Source organism: Mesocricetus auratus, unplaced genomic scaffold (genome assembly GCF_017639785.1).
Source record: "Mesocricetus auratus isolate SY011 unplaced genomic scaffold, BCM_Maur_2.0 Super-Scaffold_100008, whole genome shotgun sequence".
Lineage (NCBI taxonomy): Eukaryota > Metazoa > Chordata > Mammalia > Rodentia > Cricetidae > Mesocricetus > Mesocricetus auratus.
This window is the reverse complement of record NW_024429192.1, coordinates 3540986-3558382: the sequence shown is the minus strand read 5'-3', so window position 1 is coordinate 3558382 and position 17397 is coordinate 3540986. Positions and strand designations below refer to the sequence as shown.

Here is a 17397-nt window from a genome sequence, read left to right as displayed (position 1 = left end):
CGTAGAGGCGAAGCCTTTTCTAAGAGGTGACTAAGGTAAAATGAAGGCGGGCACATGAGTGGCCGGTAACCCAGTAAGTGTGAACGGCGTCCTTACAAGGGACGTGGGTGTGCAGAGGACACAGAGAGACGTCATCTACATCCAAGGAGAGAAGCCTCAGACAAAACCAACCCCGGCCGCCCCTCCATACGAGACGACCTCAAACCGCCAGGCCTCCTGGGTCAGTCTCTGCCCCGCCCTCCAGCCTGCCCCGCCCTCCAGCCGGATATTCGTGGTCTTCCATAAGGATCCTGCCCCCCCTGCTGGCTTCAGCCCCCTCCACCCCTGCCGCTGTGAAGCTGTCCTGTCCCAGGCTTCGGATGCCACACTGTCACCTCCACAACTCTACACTTGCATAGTCGGTTGGCATCCCGAGGCGGATTGAATATAAGCCAATGCGTTTTCCTCCAACAAGTTACCTCTTAGCCGGGCGGTGGTGGTGCATGCCTTTAATCCCAGCACTCGGGAGGCAGAGGCAGGTGGATCTCTGTGAGTTCGAGGCCGGGCTGGACCGACAGCCTCCAAAACAATACAGAGAAACCCTGTCTCGTAAAACCAAAAAATAAAAAGTTACCTCTTGACCTCTTCTCTCTGTTCTACGCTCATGACAGCACATTCTCTGTTACGCTATCAACCAGAACTTAGTCACTCTGGAGTCCTAACGTCCTCCTGCCCCCCCCAACGTGTGTCCGCAGCAGGAAGTCCTCCTTCCACTCCACTCCCAGAAATGAACGAAACGGCCTCCTTGGCGGTGCCCGCCGCCAGTCCCCACGACCGTGTTACCCAAATAGGCTACATTTGGCTTTCTAGAGGCTCAGCTCGGATCCTGCTGATCCCTTTCCAGAGGCCTGCAGTGCCTGACCTCAGAGAACCCTGGTCTTTCATGCCCGGCGTTCAGGACCATGTACTGCGCCTGCCTAGCCTAATCTCCCATTCATTCTCTTGCTGCTCGCATTCAGCGGCACCCACCACACACCAGGAGCTGCGACAGTCATTTCACACATTCAGGCCTCTCAATGAATGTGTGCTGTGACTCCATGCTGTTTGTCCCCGTGTGCTAGAGCAGCGGTTCTCAACCTGTGGGTCACCGCCCTCTTTGGGTGTTGAAGGACCCATTCGTCGGGATCGCCTATGACCATCAAACACACACACACACACACACACACACACACACGTGTTTACATTATGATAGCAGCAGCAAAATTGCAGTTACGAAGTAGCAATGAAAATGATCCTCTGGAGCCGTGCGTTGGTGGCGCACACCTTTAATCCCAGCACTCGGGAGGCAGAGGCAGGTGGATCTCTGTGAGTTTGAGACCAGCCTGGTCTACAAGATCGAGTTCCAGGACAGGCTCCAAAGCCACAGAGAAACCCTGTCTCGAAAAATCAAAACAAAAAAGAAAATGATCCTCTGGTTGGGGGTCACCGCTGCACAAGGAACTGTGTTACAGGGTCGTGACATCGGCAAGGTTGGGAACCGCTGCTCTAGAGGCTTGGTCCCCAGGGCAGCAGTCATAGGAGGCGCCTCGGTGGAGCATTAAAGACTGAGGCAGCAGCAGGCACGTCCAACCTTCTCACACTGCGGCAGACATTTTCATCTATTGCCCTCACATTGGACGACCGGACAGTCAAGTCACCAGGGAGATAAACCGGACAGTCAGGTCACCAGGGAGATAAAAATGGTATCTCACAATGTTGCCGGTAAGTTTATGATCTTGTGTTGGCCTCCATCCATAGCCGTCCTGGGGCTGTCCTCGGGCTCTAGGGTGGACCTGTCTGTCTAGCAGAACGAGGGTAAGACGAGGGGGATTGGTGTCCCCAGAAGGGATTAGTGTAAAGCCCCCAGGACTCAAGTCAGCTCTCACGGAGTGTGATGTTGCAGAGTAACAGACTGACCCGGGCTGCCCGACCTTGGCCTTCAGACCCCAAATAACTGGGAGCTGAATACACTTCAGTCATGGCCCCAGCATCCAGTAATTTGTCATAACAACAGACAACAGACAGGCACAGGGACACAAGCTACGTGGGAGGTTGAGGTGGAAGGGTCAAGACCAGCCTGGGCGCATAAGGAGACCCCTCCATCACAAAATAAAAAACGAAATAACAGAAAGCTGATATCTCTGCAAAAATGGCTATTACGGCCACCTTCTTGCAGAGGAGAAAAGTGGGATTTGGAATACCTTACCCAGGGTCTCAGAACCAAATGAGGACGCTGAGGTATGGGTTTATGGCTTTCTAGCTCCCCGGGTAAATGCCAGCTGAGGGCAGAGGGTGTGCTGTGCACGGCAAACCACAGAGACGAACCAACAGCCAAGGCTTGCACAGCGGCTCGGGGATAAATGCACTCGGCACACAAGCCGGAAGATCTGAGTTCAGTCCCTGGGACCCATATAAAAAGTCTGTACCGTAAGCTGTCCCCCTGTCCCTCACACACAAGGTGTTGATGCTCACACAATTGCTCACACACTGAGTATATACACATCATCATCACCATCTTCATCACCATCACCATCATCATCATCATTATCATCGTCAAGATCCACAAGGCAATCTTGCAGAAGGTCTGGGGACAGCCTTTCGTATCCAGATCAGAGGAGCTGGGACTGTCGCTAACTTGGGCACACACCCGAAGGATGTGTGTGGGAATTATCAAGGTCACCTGGGGAAACACTTCCCTCTGAAGGTGTGATCTGTGAAGAGATGGCCTGGGATGGCTTTCTGTACAGTGAATGAATATCAGTAATTCATTACCGGCCACAGGAACTCCAGGGAGTGGAAAACTAAAGGCAAAACTTAAAGGGCTCGGCCGGACGGTGGTGGCGCACGCCTTTAGTCCCAGCACTCTGGAGGCAGAGACAGGAGGATCTCTGTGAGTTTGGAAACCAGCCTGATCTACCTAGCGAGTTCCAGGACAGCTTCCAAAACAATACAGAAAAACCCTGTCACCCTGTCTCAAAAAAACAACAAAAAAGATGATGATGATGATAATAGTAATAATGATAGTGTTAACAGTAGTGCTTTTGCAACTCTTTTGTAAGTCTAGCACGATTTCAGAGTAAGTGTTACAGAGTAGCTTTCTCCTTAATTTCACTAGCACTGCTTTTTTTCCTGTTCCTAAGTAGCTGTGTAGCCATAAGCAAGTTACTTCATCTCGCTGGATTCCGGTTTTTCACCTATTAAAAAAACAAAACAAAACAAAACAGGCTGGGCAGTGGTGGTGGCGCACACCTTTAATCCCAGCACTCGGGAGGCAGAGGCAGGTGGATCTCTGTGAGTTCGAGGTCAGCCTGGTCTACAGAGCGAGTTCCAGGACAGCCACAGAGAAACCCTGACTTGGAAAAACAAAATTAAATATACAAATGAAATGAAAGCCGGGCATGCTGACGGATGCAGTCTGTTACCTAGGAGGCTGGGGAGGGAGGATCTGGCATTGGAGATCAGCCTGGGCCACAGAGGTAGACTCTCATCCTCAGCCAGAAAGATGGTTTAATGGGTGAAGAGCTTGAATATTTATTAAAGAGAAGAGATGGGGCAGGAGAGGTGGCTTGGAGATTAAGAACACTCGCTGCTCTTGCAGAGGACCCAGGTTCCAATCCCAGAGTCCACACAGTAGCTCACGACTCTCTGTAACACCAGTTCCGAGGGATCAGCAGGGATCAGCTGGCCTCTGCAGGCCTCTGCAGGCACATGGCACACACATACATGCATTCAGGGGTATACTTTTACACATAAAATAAGAAGCTTTTAAAATAAAGTGAACATTGCTTTAAAAAAAGAAAACCTCCCAAGCTCAATTTTTTTAAAAAGGAGGAAAACAAACTAGAAAGTTTCCAGTTGCCACGCCCCACCCCCCACTCTGACACTCAGATGCCCCCGTACCCCCCACTCTGACACTCAGATGCCCCCTCACACCCCCACTCTGACTCTCAGGTGCCCCCTTACCCCCCCTCTGACTCTCAGATGCCCCCTTAACCCCCACTGACACTCAGATGCCCCCTCACACCGCACTCTGACACTCAGATGCCCCTTTACCCCCACTGACACTCAGATGCCCCCTTACCCCCCCCCCTGACACTCAGTGTCCACACAGCTGCAACATGACTCGGTTTGCTAGGCGGCTCCACATCCCTGGTGTCTTTGCCTGCACCAGTAGGTATTCAACAGAAGTTTCTAGAACTAAAACTCCATTTTTTAAAGTTTTTTTCAGCGAGACAAAACTGGCATCTCTTGTGCCTACTTGGCTACTAGAAAGCAAAGTGCTCACCAAAGTTTCTACACTGCTAGGAAACCGATCTTCCCCCTGCAGAGGACAGAATGCACAGAGGCGAGCGCCTGGGCGGAGGAGAGCCCCATCCGAGCACTCCGAGGGGACCTGGGGTGTGGGGTGAGCAGGACACGCGGCTTCCAGGGGACCCGCCCGCCCCGCGCCCACCTTCCGAGCATGCGGATGGGGCTGGGAAAGGGTGAGCCCCGCGCCCACTCCCTCAACGGGGGCGAGCAGCCCCCACGTTCATAAACAGTGAACGCCCGCCCGGCCCGGGGGCGAGCAGCTGACCCTGCGAGCGAGGCCGGGGACCTGGTGCAGGGGGTTGAGCGAGCTCCCTGCAGCCCGTTTCCAAACAGATTTTACCCCTGGGGCGGGGGGGAAGGGAGATAGTATCCAGACCCGGTCAAGCAAAGCCAAAGGGCCGCGCTGCGAAGAAATTATCCTGCTATAAATAACTCCCCTAGGGGGACAAACAGAAACATCAAAGCCAGGGCACCGAGCGCAGGCTGGGCGAGCCGGCGAGCTCCTGGGGGACAGAAAGGGAGCGTGTCCCCCGCGGGAGCCGCCGGCAGCGGGCAGCACGTACCTCTGAGGCCCGGGCGTCCGCGGCCCCTCGCGGGTGCTCCCGGCCCGTGCCGCCGGCAGCTCCGGGAGCCGGTATCCAGCAGCCAAACGCACGAGAGTGGGGCGGTGCGTCTTCACCAACCACAAAGCAGGTGGCGGCCTCGTGAGCAGGGACGGAGCATGGGAAAGGGCCAGATCCCCGCAGCCCCAGGTCCTGGCCACCGCCAGGCTCAGGCAGTGCCCTCGGGCCACCAGAGCCCCCTGCACACAGGGTGGCTCGCAGAAGTGCGGCCTGTGCCCCAGCAGGGCGAAGAGTCCCCACTTGTCCCTTAGGAGTGCTGGTCAAAATGCCACCCGGCTGTGGAAGCCTGCGGCACCCCACTGGCTCCGCAGTGGATTGCTGCACACCTGTGCCTGCGTGCCCGGGCTGAGAACCCGCTGCGGGAGGACACTGGGGCTGTTTCCCTGGAATGTAATAAACCCTGTAAGAGAAAAGAACGCAAATCCAGCCCCTTTGGAGAAGCTACTCCTCCCGCCTCTCAGCTGGGGGAAGGAGATGCTGAATTTAACTCTTACTCTCCACCTTCCCCTCCTCACCCCAAGTAAGGATGGGGAGGGTCTTGATTCTGACCTCTGAACTCCGGTTCCTTCATTTTCAGGTCAAGAGTTTCAAGAGTCCTCCCACCCCTTGTTTCCAGACTCCAGAATTGTGTGACTTGTGTGTGTGCTACAGCTGCTGGGCGTTGGACCTAGAGTCTCAGGCACCCTAGGAACACTGCTGCTGCTGCTACTTCTACTACTACTACAAACACACACACACACACTCACACACCATTCTCACACACACACTCGCACACACCTCTTTATATTATTATTTTTGGACAGGGTCTTAGGTTGGCTAAGCCAGCCGTGAACTTCCACTGACCCTCCTGCCTCAGCCTCGCCGTTAGCTGAAATTACACAACTGTGAGCCAGACTGTGTTACAGCACACCCCTCATTCTGGGCGTGGCACAGACTGGCACCTGACATTGACTAAAACCCCCTCCCTGGTGGGGAAATGAGACAAGGAAGCACGCCGACCTCCAGGGCCCTGCTTGTGGATGATTTGCACAGTCACCCTATGCTCAAGGGAAGTCTCCGTGACTCCTGTCCCTGCTGGGGCCGGGGGCCGCTGAAGTTCAGGGGTGACCGGAATCCTCATCCTCCAATCACACAGCGTCCGGTGGCTACAAACGTCCTCCACCCCAGGGTTCTGCGGTTTGCCCCACCATTCTCCAGTGCTTGCCGGTCACTCCCAGTGCCGAAGGGACCGCCCTCCTCACACCCACTTAGAATGCACCCTTGCTAATGTCGGTGGGTTTTGTGTGAGTGCACACCACTGCAGGCACTGTGGAAATCAGTATGGCGAGTCCTGAAAGCAACAAAAATAGAAGAGATTGGCCACATGACCCAGCATAGCCCAGGACTCTATGTCATGCTCTGTGGACTCAGGAGGACTCCGGGGAGGGAGAGTAGAATATGGTGAATTATATGGAGGGGAGGACTCTGGGGAGGGAGAGTAGAATATGGTGAATTATATGGAGGGGAGGACTCTGGGGAGGGAGGTTTAGCTAGAGAGGGATGGAGGGATGAGGCTGAGGAGGAGACAGGGGAACGGAAAACTAACACTAAGAATATTTGGAAAACCCTGGTGGAAACATTATTTTATGTGTATTCGTCACTTCTCTGTTGCTGTGATAAACATCAGGTCTTCAACTGCAAGCTAGAAGCAGGTGGTGACCTGGATTTGGGGTGAGGATATGAAGTCTCAAAGACCGACTCCAGGGAGGGGGCGCTCTTCCTCCAGCAAGACCACATTTTTTAAACCTCCCAAAACAGCGCCACCAGCTGGGTACCACGCGTTTAAATACATGAGCCTGTGAGGGACATTTCTCATTCAAACCACCACAGTAAGCTTTGTGTGTGTGTGTGTATGTGTGTGTGTGTGTGTGTGTGTGTTCCTCCTGAAGCCATAAGTCAGATATGGGACAATGGGACACCTCCCTTTGAGTTGTTGGTCGGGAGTGTTTCAGAACCCCCCCAAAATAACACGAGCTACTGCTGTTCTTGATAGACCCTCAGCTCTCCCGGCGGTAAGATCCTATTGCTGAAGACGATGCATATAGTGGTCACCAGACATGGAGAAATCACGTTAGTATTGACCAGTGAGTTTACTCCTGCTAGCTAGCTTTCATCGAGCTACTGTGTAGGCTGTGGTGATATTTTGTTTATGATCTAACAAACAAAGCTTGCCTGAAGATCAGAGTGCAGAGCTAACCACTAGTCAGCCAGAGGCCAGGCAGTGGTGGCTCCCACCTTTAATCCCAGTACTTGGGAGGTGGAGACAGGAAGGGACATAGCTGAGTGGAGAGAGGAATGTTATATAATGCAGGAGGACAGGAGCTCATTGCAGCCTGAGGAGCAGTCAGTCTGAGGATGCAGTCTGAGGACAGGATCGCCCCTTGGGTCTCAGCATTGGTAGAGAGGGGTAAGAACTCTAGTGGCTGGCCACTCTGCTTCTCTGATCCTTCAGCTTTAACCCCCGGCTAGCTGACTGCGTTTTTATTATTAAGATCAAAGAGAATCCATGCTATATTAGGCTGCGTAGGGGAAATTCACGAATAATCATCCCAGCTTCAAACCCTGTAATTTGTAATGATGAGCAGCAAGGCAAGATACGCCCATGCATGAACTGTTGGCTCACATGCTACGAAGATAATTAACCACTTTATGACTGGATTTAAGCCACTCTCCGTGGGAGGAAATCCGTGCGTGGTACTGTGGGTCTGGCCACAAAGCTGTGGTTGAGAGCTCATAAGCCCCAGGAGTGAAGCTCTTGCTGTTATTCTGCTGAACGGAAATAGCATCAAACCACCCTCCAAACTCTTACTCTGCACCCATGGGTTAGAGCAGCTCCCCGACCTCAGAGAGGCTGCCTCCTGCAGGTGCACAGCCATCAACACAGAAGCCACAAGTGGTCAATGCGCAGAGAGTAAGTGCGGTGGAGGGCTCTGCCTGTGTGCTGTGCACTGCATTATACGCTCACAATGCTCACACACACTCGCACACTTGCTGTCACACACATACACACTCTTACACTTGCTCTCACACTCACACGCTCATTCTCACACTCACACACTTTCACACTCACACATGCTCTCACATACTCACACTCTCACACTCGCTCTCACACACATACTCACACACTCACACACATTCACACTCACTCACATTCACTCACACACTCGTACACTCACACACTTGCTGTCACACACAAACTCACACACACTCTTACACTTGCTCTCACATTCACACACTCATTCTCACACTCACACACTCACACATGCTCTCACATACTCACACATGCTGTCACACACTCACACTCGCTCTCACACACACATAACTCACACACTCACTCTCACACATTGACACTTACTCACATTCACTCACACACACTCTCACACTCACTCTCACACACCCCTGAAGTGTAATCACAATTAAATACAATTAAGATAGCAATAAAACACCTTCGAGGGGCTGGGAAGTTGCTCAGCAGTTAAAGGCACGGCCTGCTTTTGCAGACGACCCAGGTTCAATTCCCAGCCCATACATGGTGGCTCCGGTTCCAGGGCATCTTCTGGCCTCTGCGGGCCCACAGACATGTATGCAGGCAGAACACCGCAACACATAAAATAGAAATAAATAAATCTTTGAAAAGCAAACAAGCTGCAACTCTCCAGGCAAACCTGGAGTACTTGGAATCGGCAGCCAATGAATGTGGCGTAGATTTTGAATTTACATGGTGGAAGGACAAATGTGCGCATGCTTCTGACAGCACATGTTCACACGGAGGCAGCACTAAACTCTTCCAAGTACCGGCGTTGACCCACATTCCCACTATCAGTGATTTTCGTTTTCAACTCAGTATTTTTAGGTCTTTTCCCCACCCCTGTGACTTTTAGACGTCTCCTGATTTACACAGCTGCTTTTCTCTGCACGCAAAGCTCCACACGGTGGTGCCTGGGAAAATCTCCCCGTGGCAACGCACCAGCTAATTACAAACACCTCATTGTCCAAGCTGTAAATGTAGGTCAGGGCAGGCCCTGGGATAAGGGCAGGGACTTTATTAACCTGGAGAATCTGATGTAAGTTGGGGGTGAGGCCTTCCTAGCAATTCAAGGCCCCCTTTGCACAAAGCACGAACCTGTGTACAGAGAGGACAGCTGCGGTACAGGGAGCACTGCTGTGTGGTACAGGGAGCACGGTTATGTGAGTGCTCTGCTCTGTCTCCGATGTGTCTAACCATCTCATGATGGGGGACATCCTTCCATATGTGTTTCTCTTATTGGTTGGTGGATAAAACACTGATTGGCCGGCAGAGGCAGGAAGTATAGGGGGGCTAGGAGAGGAGGAGAATACTGGGAAGAGAGGCAGAGTGGCACCCTGTAAGGAGACGCCATGTAGAGATCGGGAGCATAGGACATGCCAGGCATTCTCTAGCAAGGTAAGGTCATGTAGAAATGACATAGATTAGTAGTTATGGGTTGGTAATTGAGACAGCTAGCCAATAAGGAGCCCTAGCCATCGGCCAACAGTTATAAATTAATGTTATGTCTCCATGTGTTTCTTTGGGGGCAAAGCGGCTGTGGGACCGGGCTGGAGAGAAACTCTAGCTACAGTCTTGCATTTAAATCAGCCCTTCTCCTTACAGACCATAATATTTATGCTTCTGTATTTGATATTCACAATCTAGGCATTTACCTTAGACATGGTAACACAGGAAGGAGAATAATAATTTACTGATTGATTTTTTTTTTTTTTTTGGTTTTTCGAGACAGGGTTTCTCTGTGGCTTTGGAGGCTGTCCTGCAACTCGCTTGGTAGTCCAGGCTGGTCTCGAACTTACAGAGATACTGATTGATTTTTAAAAGAGTCTTTCTTTGCAGATTTGGCATTCCTGGCACTCTCTTTGTAGACCAGGGTGGCCTTGAACTCACAGAGATCCGCCTGGTGTGCCACTACCGCCCAGCTGAGGGCAATGTTCTGAGTTGGGGATTTTTGTGTGTTCACCATTGGGAATGTGTTCTGCAGATGCTGTGCGTCCTACAGAGGCGTCCAGAGTGATCTGAGATTAAACTGCAGAGATCATGACCCATCGTCCACAAGCATTCGGGGTGCATTTCCTAAGAACGTTCCTCTTACTCAATCACGCTGCAGCGACTGAATTCAGATTTGCATTACCCCACAGCTAACATCTGCCAGATGTAAGATTTTCCCAAGAGTATGAGATTGTATCAGCTGTGGCTTGGATGTGTTTCTCACCCACCAAGTCATGTTGTTAATGCTCACTTGGGCCTTGGGGATGTGGGACTTCAGGGGAGGCGTGTTAGGACATGAAGACTGCAAAGACGGTCATGAAACCACCCATTTCATACGTGGTCTCAGGCAGGTCTCAGGGGAGCTGTGTTAGTTCTCCTGGAGGTAGATTTTCTTTTTTTTCTTTCTTTTTTTTTTTTTTTTTTTTTTTTGGTTTTTCGAGACAGGGTTTCTCTGTGGCTTTGGAGGCTGTCCTGGAACTCACTTTGTAGACCAGGCTGGTCTCGAACTCACAGAGATCCGCCTGCCTCCCGAGTGCTGGGATTAAAGGCGTGCGCCACCACCGCCCGGCTTGGAGGTAGATTTTCTATACAGTGACCTTTCTCCGCTGTATGATGACATCTTGGGTTATACGTTTTGGGCACTATGGAATCAGCTCCACCTCACTGGTAATGCTGACTCTGATTACACTGTGTAGGTATAGCCAAAAAATTCCTTTTTACTCTTTATAAAAAATTAACTGTGGGGTGACACTCTGAAACTGTGATATTCTTTATTTCTCAATTATTATTTTCACCCAGTGGTTGTTACCATTGTGCTGGGGTGTGGGTGTGCCTGCGCATTGGGTGCTGGGGTGTGTGTGTGCTTACACATGGGGTGCTGAGGTGTGGGTGTGTCTGTGCATGGGGTGCTGGGGTGTGGGTGTGCAGGCGCATGGGGTGCTGGGGTGTGGGTGTGTGCTTACACATGGGGTGCTGGGGTGTGGGTGTGTGCTTACACATGGGGTGCTGGGGTGTGGGTGTGTGCTTACACATGGGGTGCTGGGGAGTGGGTGTGCCTGCACATGGGTGCTGAGGTGTGGGTGTGCCTGCGCATGGGGTGCTGGGGAGTGGGTGTGCCTGCGCATGGGTACACATGCATGTGGAGGCCTTACTCATTGAGGCAGGGCTCTCAGTCAATCTCAGAGCTCAGTGATATGGCTAGTCTCCTTAGCCAGCTTGGTCTGGAGATCCCCGCCCCTGGCCTCTGAGGCTGGAGTGTGTAGCCGCTTCACCCACAAGAGGCTTCTGTGTGGGATCTGCGGCTCTGAACTCCAGTTCTCACCCTTGCATGGCAAATGCTGAACCTCCAAACCATCCCCAGCCCAGTGTCCTTTACACTCAGTGTTATTATTCGGTCTCGCCACCGTCCAGTCTCCTTCTCAAGCTGCACCAGGCTTCACAACTGCAAGCTCCATCACAGACTCCCCATCACTTTGGCATCTCTGTGCTTTCTGGCAGGAGCCATCCCTGGCTCATCTCACTCTCCCGGAAGGAGGCCTGTCTCCAAGGGCCTCTGGCTCCTTTTCACAGACCATGATATTTAAAAACCAAGATACGGGCCCAGGGGATGCCCTGTGCTATGGCTGGCCCTGTTCCCAGGCTCATAGAAATAGTTGCTTAAAAATAAATTCAAGCTGGGCGTTGGCGGCGCACGCCTTTAATCCCAGCACTCAGGAGGCAGAGGCAGGCGGATCTCTGTGAGTTCGAGGCCGGGCTGGTCTACAGAGCAAGCTCCAGGACAGACTCCAAAACAATACAGAGAAACCCTGTCTCGAAAAACCAAAAAATAAATAAGTAAATCTATCAATAAACAAATAAGTTCAAATGGATCAGGCAGTGGTGGTGCATGGCTTTAATCCCAGCACTTATGGGGCAGAGGCAGGTGGATCTCTGTGAGTTTGAGGCCAGTTCGCTGGTCTACAGAGTGAGTTCCAGGACAGCCAGGACTGTTACACACAGAAACCCTGTCTTGAAAAAAAAAAAAGCAAAACAAAATAAATAGACAACACTTTCCAATCCATGGTGTCCCCACCCCCCTTTTCTCCCAGTGAGGACCCTGATTCCCAACACTATCATTCAATTTAATGGTTTAATTATGTCTGTAACACACACACACACACGCACACACGCACTCACATGCACAAATACTTAGAAAATTGCCTCACAGAACCATGACCAAGGACCAAGGTCATGACCCCTCTGACTTTGCTGCCTCGTTTACATTCAGAGGGCTGTGGACAGAGGAAAGCTGCAGGTGTTGAAGACGCTTTGGGCTGACTGGTCAGAGCTTCATGATCGTGGAGAGTTGGGAGGACACAGTCAAAACCCAAAACTATCTTGGGCGTTTTTAGTCCCCTTAGCAACCTTTTCGCATACACCTGTCCATCCTAGTGTCCTTCTGACTACGGGTGGGACCTTTGGAATGTTCTGATTTAGCAGACTGCAAGCTTCCAGCAACCCAGAAGCTAAAGTTACCGTAAGATAGTCTGAAACCTGGAGCGGCGAGCTCTCCACTCTGAAACCTGCCCACCTGAGGCCCCTCAATGGGCTGACTTTTGACTGTCACTTGTCCTGTGACTATGAGACATCACGGAACTGCTTCCACAGTGGAAGATGGCATGCAGGGCAACCTCAACCCATGTTTCCAGGTCACCCGTGCTCAGCTCTTACTCCCTTTGGGACGAGAGCTGTCCTTGGCATCGATAGTACTGAGAACCACAAAGAACCCAGAGACAGTCCACTGCCACCTTTGGTGCCCTTGCCCTCTCAAGCAGGAGGGGTGGGGCTTCCTGGAGCTCAGACTCCCTCTGGTTGAGTGCTAGTGCCTTGGCCTCCTGAGCAGGCTGCTGGACTGGACCGTTTCTATTGTCAGAACCTCTGCTGGCACTCGGTCTCCTGCTATTTTTAGAAATTCCATGAGTGCCTGAACATAAGGAACTGAAGGTAAGAGGCACTGCCCCGTCCACATGTATGTTCCCTACCCCATAGTACATCCTAAGATGCCCAGTGTCTATGGTACCTTTGCTTCATCTCCAAAGGGTTCCCTGAGGCACCGCAACTCTGAGATCTCTTTACGTCTGTCGCAGATGGTCTGGTGCCTCTTCTGGGCACTGAAGACACCGCACACATATGGTGCATCTTCCGGCAGGCAAACACTCATAAAATCAAGTCTTTTTTAAAAAGGAAATGCGGAATTACCTGGGCATGGTGTCATATGCCATAGTTCTGCATTTTGCAGGCAGAGGCAGGTGGATCTATGTGAGTTCAAGGCCAGTCTTGTCTAAATATCAAGTTAAGTCCCAGACCAGTCAAGGCTAAACAGAGACCACGGCCCCTCCCATCCCCTGCAAAAAGGAGAAAGAAACAGAGGAGAAATGGAAGGAAAGAAGGGAGGGAGGGAGGGAGGCAGGCAGGCAAAATACAAAACAGGTTTCTCTGTGTATCCCTGGCTGTCTTAGACCTGGCTCTGTAGACCAGGCTGGCCTCCAACTCTGAGAATCTCCTGCCTCTGTTTCCTCAGTGCTGAGATTAAAGAGTGCAGCACCACTACCCAGCTGCAAATATTTCAGTTTTAAATGATGTTTCTTACCTACAAGTGACGGCACTGCAAATAAAATATGAAGTTACTTCTGCTTTGCTAACTACTGATTTTTCTTCTTTTAAAGGGTGTCTCATGCCTCACCCAGGTTGTCCCCCGGTCTAGAGACTTCCATCGCTGTGATAAATACCATAACTGTGGTGGTCTGAATGAAAGTGGCCCCACAGGCTCACATCTGAATACTTTGTTCCCAGTTGGAGGACTTGTTTGGGGAAGGGTTAGGTGGGGTCTTGTGGGAGAAGGTGTGTCACTCGGGGAGGGCTTTGTAGTTTTAAATGACTGGAAGGATTCCAGTGTTTATTCTCTCTGTCTCTGTGTGTGTCTCTCCCTCTCTCTGTCTCTCCCTCCCTCCCTCCCTCCCTCCCAGCTGTGGATCAACATGTGAGCGCTCAGCTGTCTCTCCACTCTGCCATCACGGACTCTAACCCTAAGACACTGTACGACAAATTACATGCTTTCCTTTATAGTGCCTTGGTCATGGTGTTTTATCACAGGAATAGAACAGTGACTAAGACTGACCAAAAGCAACTCGGGAAGCAGAGGGGTTTATTTCAGTTTATAGAGTCACACTCCATCACTGAAGTAAAGTCAGGACAGGAATTCAAGGCAGGAACCTGGGGGCAGGAACTGAAGCAGAAGCCATGGAGGGTGCTGCTCACTGGCTTGCTCTCTGTGGCTTGCTTGGCCTGCTGCCTTATAGAACCCAGAACCAACAGTGCAGGGGTGACCCCACCCAGTGAGATGGGCCCTTTCCCAAGTCAATCAATCAGGACAAGGCCAATCAAGACAAGGCCAATCCTTTTGTTGTTGTTGTTGTTGTTTTTCGAGACAGGGTTTCTCTGTGGCTTTGGAGACTGTCCTGGAACTAGCTCCTGTAGACCAGGCTGGTCTCAAATTCACAGAGATCCGACTGCCTCTGCCTCCCGAGTGCTGGGATTAAAGACGTGTGCCCCACCACCCGGCTGACTACAGGCCGATCTTTTTTTTTTTTTTTAATATTTATGCACAACAGAAGAGGGCACCAGATCTCATTACAGATGGTTGTGAGCCAACATGCGGTTGCTGGGAATTGAACTCAGAACCTCTGGAAGAACAGCCAGTGCTCTTAACCTCTGAGCCATCTCTCCAGCCCCCTACAGGCCAATCTTACGGGGGCATCTTCTCAGTTAAAACCTCTTCCCAGATATGTCTAGGTTTGTGTCAAGTAAACAAAACCCAACAAGAACAGCCTCCCACTCCCTGAGCAGCCAAGACTGCGACTGAACTCCAATCCTCTTGCTGGGATTATAGGCGTGCGGATTTTTCTGGGATTAAACCTGCTCAAGTGTCTAAATGTATATCCCTAACTACAACACATCCTTTAACAAAATCCAAAATAACTAATATTTACACAGACAATCACCATACCTTTGGAGCAGTAGGGGACTACAGCATACTACAGAAACAGAGTTCTAATGTCCCCAGGCCAACCTGCTCAAATGGCCAACAGATATCAAAACTGTTTGCCCAACTGATCAGCTATTTTAGAAAGTACTTTAGAACCAGAGAGCTGTCTCAGTGGTTAAGAGCACTGGCTGCTCTTCTAGAGGACCCGGGGTTCCCTCCCTAGTACCCACCCGGCGGCTCACACACCTGCAATTCCAGTTCCAGAGTATCAGGCATGCTCTTCTAGCTGCCTCGGGCACCAGGCAGACAATTTCAAACCCTTGGCTCCCACATTTAAAAGCTTGGCATGGCCACACACACACACACACACACACACACACACACACACACACACCGCATGGCCACACACACACACACACACACACACACACACACCGCATGGCCACACACACACACACACACACACACACACACACACACACACACACACACCTGTAACCCAGCAGAGAAAGGAAGATGGCTGGAACTCGCTGGCTGCCAGCCTAGGACCCTATCTCAAGGGAATAAGGCAGGAAGTGAGAGCAGGACACCAGACACCCTTCTTACACACACACACACATACACATTTCAGAATCGTTCACAGAGTCCACACACAGTGAGCTCCCGGGAGACAACGGCCTAAGTGAGTAAGAGTTAAAACCAAAAACCAGGTGATTTTGCCCGTTTGGGGGTGGGGGTTGTGAAGCCCCACACTGAAGACAGAAAGGACCCTAGAAAATGACTCAGAAAACGCAAACGAGGATAACGGCATGACAACCCTCTTGCTTTGCTTGAACCAAGTCTTCATTTGGAAGAGACTTAAACCTCTCACGATCTCTCGTTTTTTAAGTCTGATTTATTTTCTCTGGAGGTAATATTGGGGACTGAACCTAGTCCGACTCACGCTAGACAAAGTCCTCCTCCGCAGTTACATCCCTTACCCCGGTATAATCTGGGGGAAGGTAAATCCCAGGTTTGGGGACGGCAGGCTGGTTTTTAAATCTCCCCTCCATCCTGCTGTTTAAAACACTCAAAGTGTGTCCGATATTGGTGGCCCTCGCCTTTAATCCCAGCACTCGGGAGGCAGAGGCAGGCGGATCTCTGTGAGTTCGAGGCCAGCCTGGTCTACAGAGTGAGTTCCAGGACAGCCTACAAAACAATACAGAGAAACCCTGTCTCGAAAAAAAAAAAACTCAAAAGTTTTTTTTCCTAGCTCCCCCGTGTCACACGAGAATAACAATGACACGGCACCCGTGTGCGCGTCTCGCTCCCTCCCATCTGACAGCGGGGTCTACAACTCGGATGACATTTGTTTTTTTTAAATTCTGCACAACTGCTCGGGGCCGCTGCCTGCAGCCGACCGCAGATGCGCGTGCGCGCTGGCGGTGACGCCGCTGCTGAGAAGCGGGACGCACGCGCCTCCCTGGTGACGGGGGTGACGCGGGACGAACGCGCACGACCGGTGCTGGGCGTCCCCGAAACTCCCTCCGCGGGAGCGACTCCGCCTCGCGTGCGCCCCGGGGTCCGAGCCTGATTTCCCAGCCGAGCCTGCGGCGGGGGGCAGAAACCGGGCGTCGCGCCACCCGACGCCTGCGCCATCGCTAACTCGACTAAGCCGCCTTCACGGCCATCTGCGCCCTGAGGGACGCTAATCCTTCGTCGCCGGCGCACACCGAGAGCGCCCGGAGGTCTCTCCCGACAGCCGGGCTTCGCTCCGTCCTCTTCCGGGAGGGCGCGCCCCAGACAGTTCCGGCCTCGCGGGGTGGCGGCGGAGCGAGGTTTCCCCTCCCCCGGACTCGCTCCCCCACCGGAAGTCACCCCCGGCGCGCTGAAGCCGTAGTCCGCAGTGCTGTGGGCGGGGCTCCCCCCGATTTACAAACGGAACTGCGGTGCCGGGGCGACATCCCGGCCAGGCTCGCCTGCCCGTCGAGCGGCCTCAGCCCTCCGGCGAGCCCCCCTTCAGCCGCCGGCGCGACGCCCCGCTTACCTCGGAGCCCGGGGCTCGGCAGGACGCTCCGCACGGTGGTCGCGCTGGGACCCCGGTGCGCCCCCTGGCGGCAGCGCGCGGGAGTGCGCACTGCGCCAAGCTGCCTGGGGCTGCGGGGACGCGCCACCAGACTGCTGCAGCATCCCGCCTGCACCCTGCAGTATCCCGCGCGGCATCCTGCAGCCGCGACACCCACGCTGCACCCTGCAGCATCCCGCGCTGCAGCCGCGACGCCCGCCCTGCACCCTCCCGCGCGGCATCCTGCAGCCGCGACACCCGTGTCGCACCCTGCAGCATCCCACGCTGCAGCCGAGACACTCGCGCTGCATCCTGCAGCATC

General features: G+C 52.6%; 1 protein-coding gene across 3 annotated transcripts in view; it reads right to left on the bottom strand.

Annotated features, from left to right (window-relative positions):
* Nucleotides 1-17091, bottom strand: part of Hlcs (holocarboxylase synthetase) — a 185852-nt gene extending 168761 nt beyond the window's left edge. The window contains exon 1 of one of the 3 annotated variants that reach the window (XM_040750430.1): nucleotides 17058-17091. The gene's annotated coding sequence lies outside the window, so the exon portion shown is untranslated. Of the gene's footprint in view, nucleotides 1-4892; nucleotides 5319-17057 lie in introns of those variants that run through there. The other 2 variants (XM_040750429.1, XM_040750428.1) reach the window with 2 other exon arrangements.
* Between the last annotated feature and the right edge of the window lie 306 nt (nucleotides 17092-17397).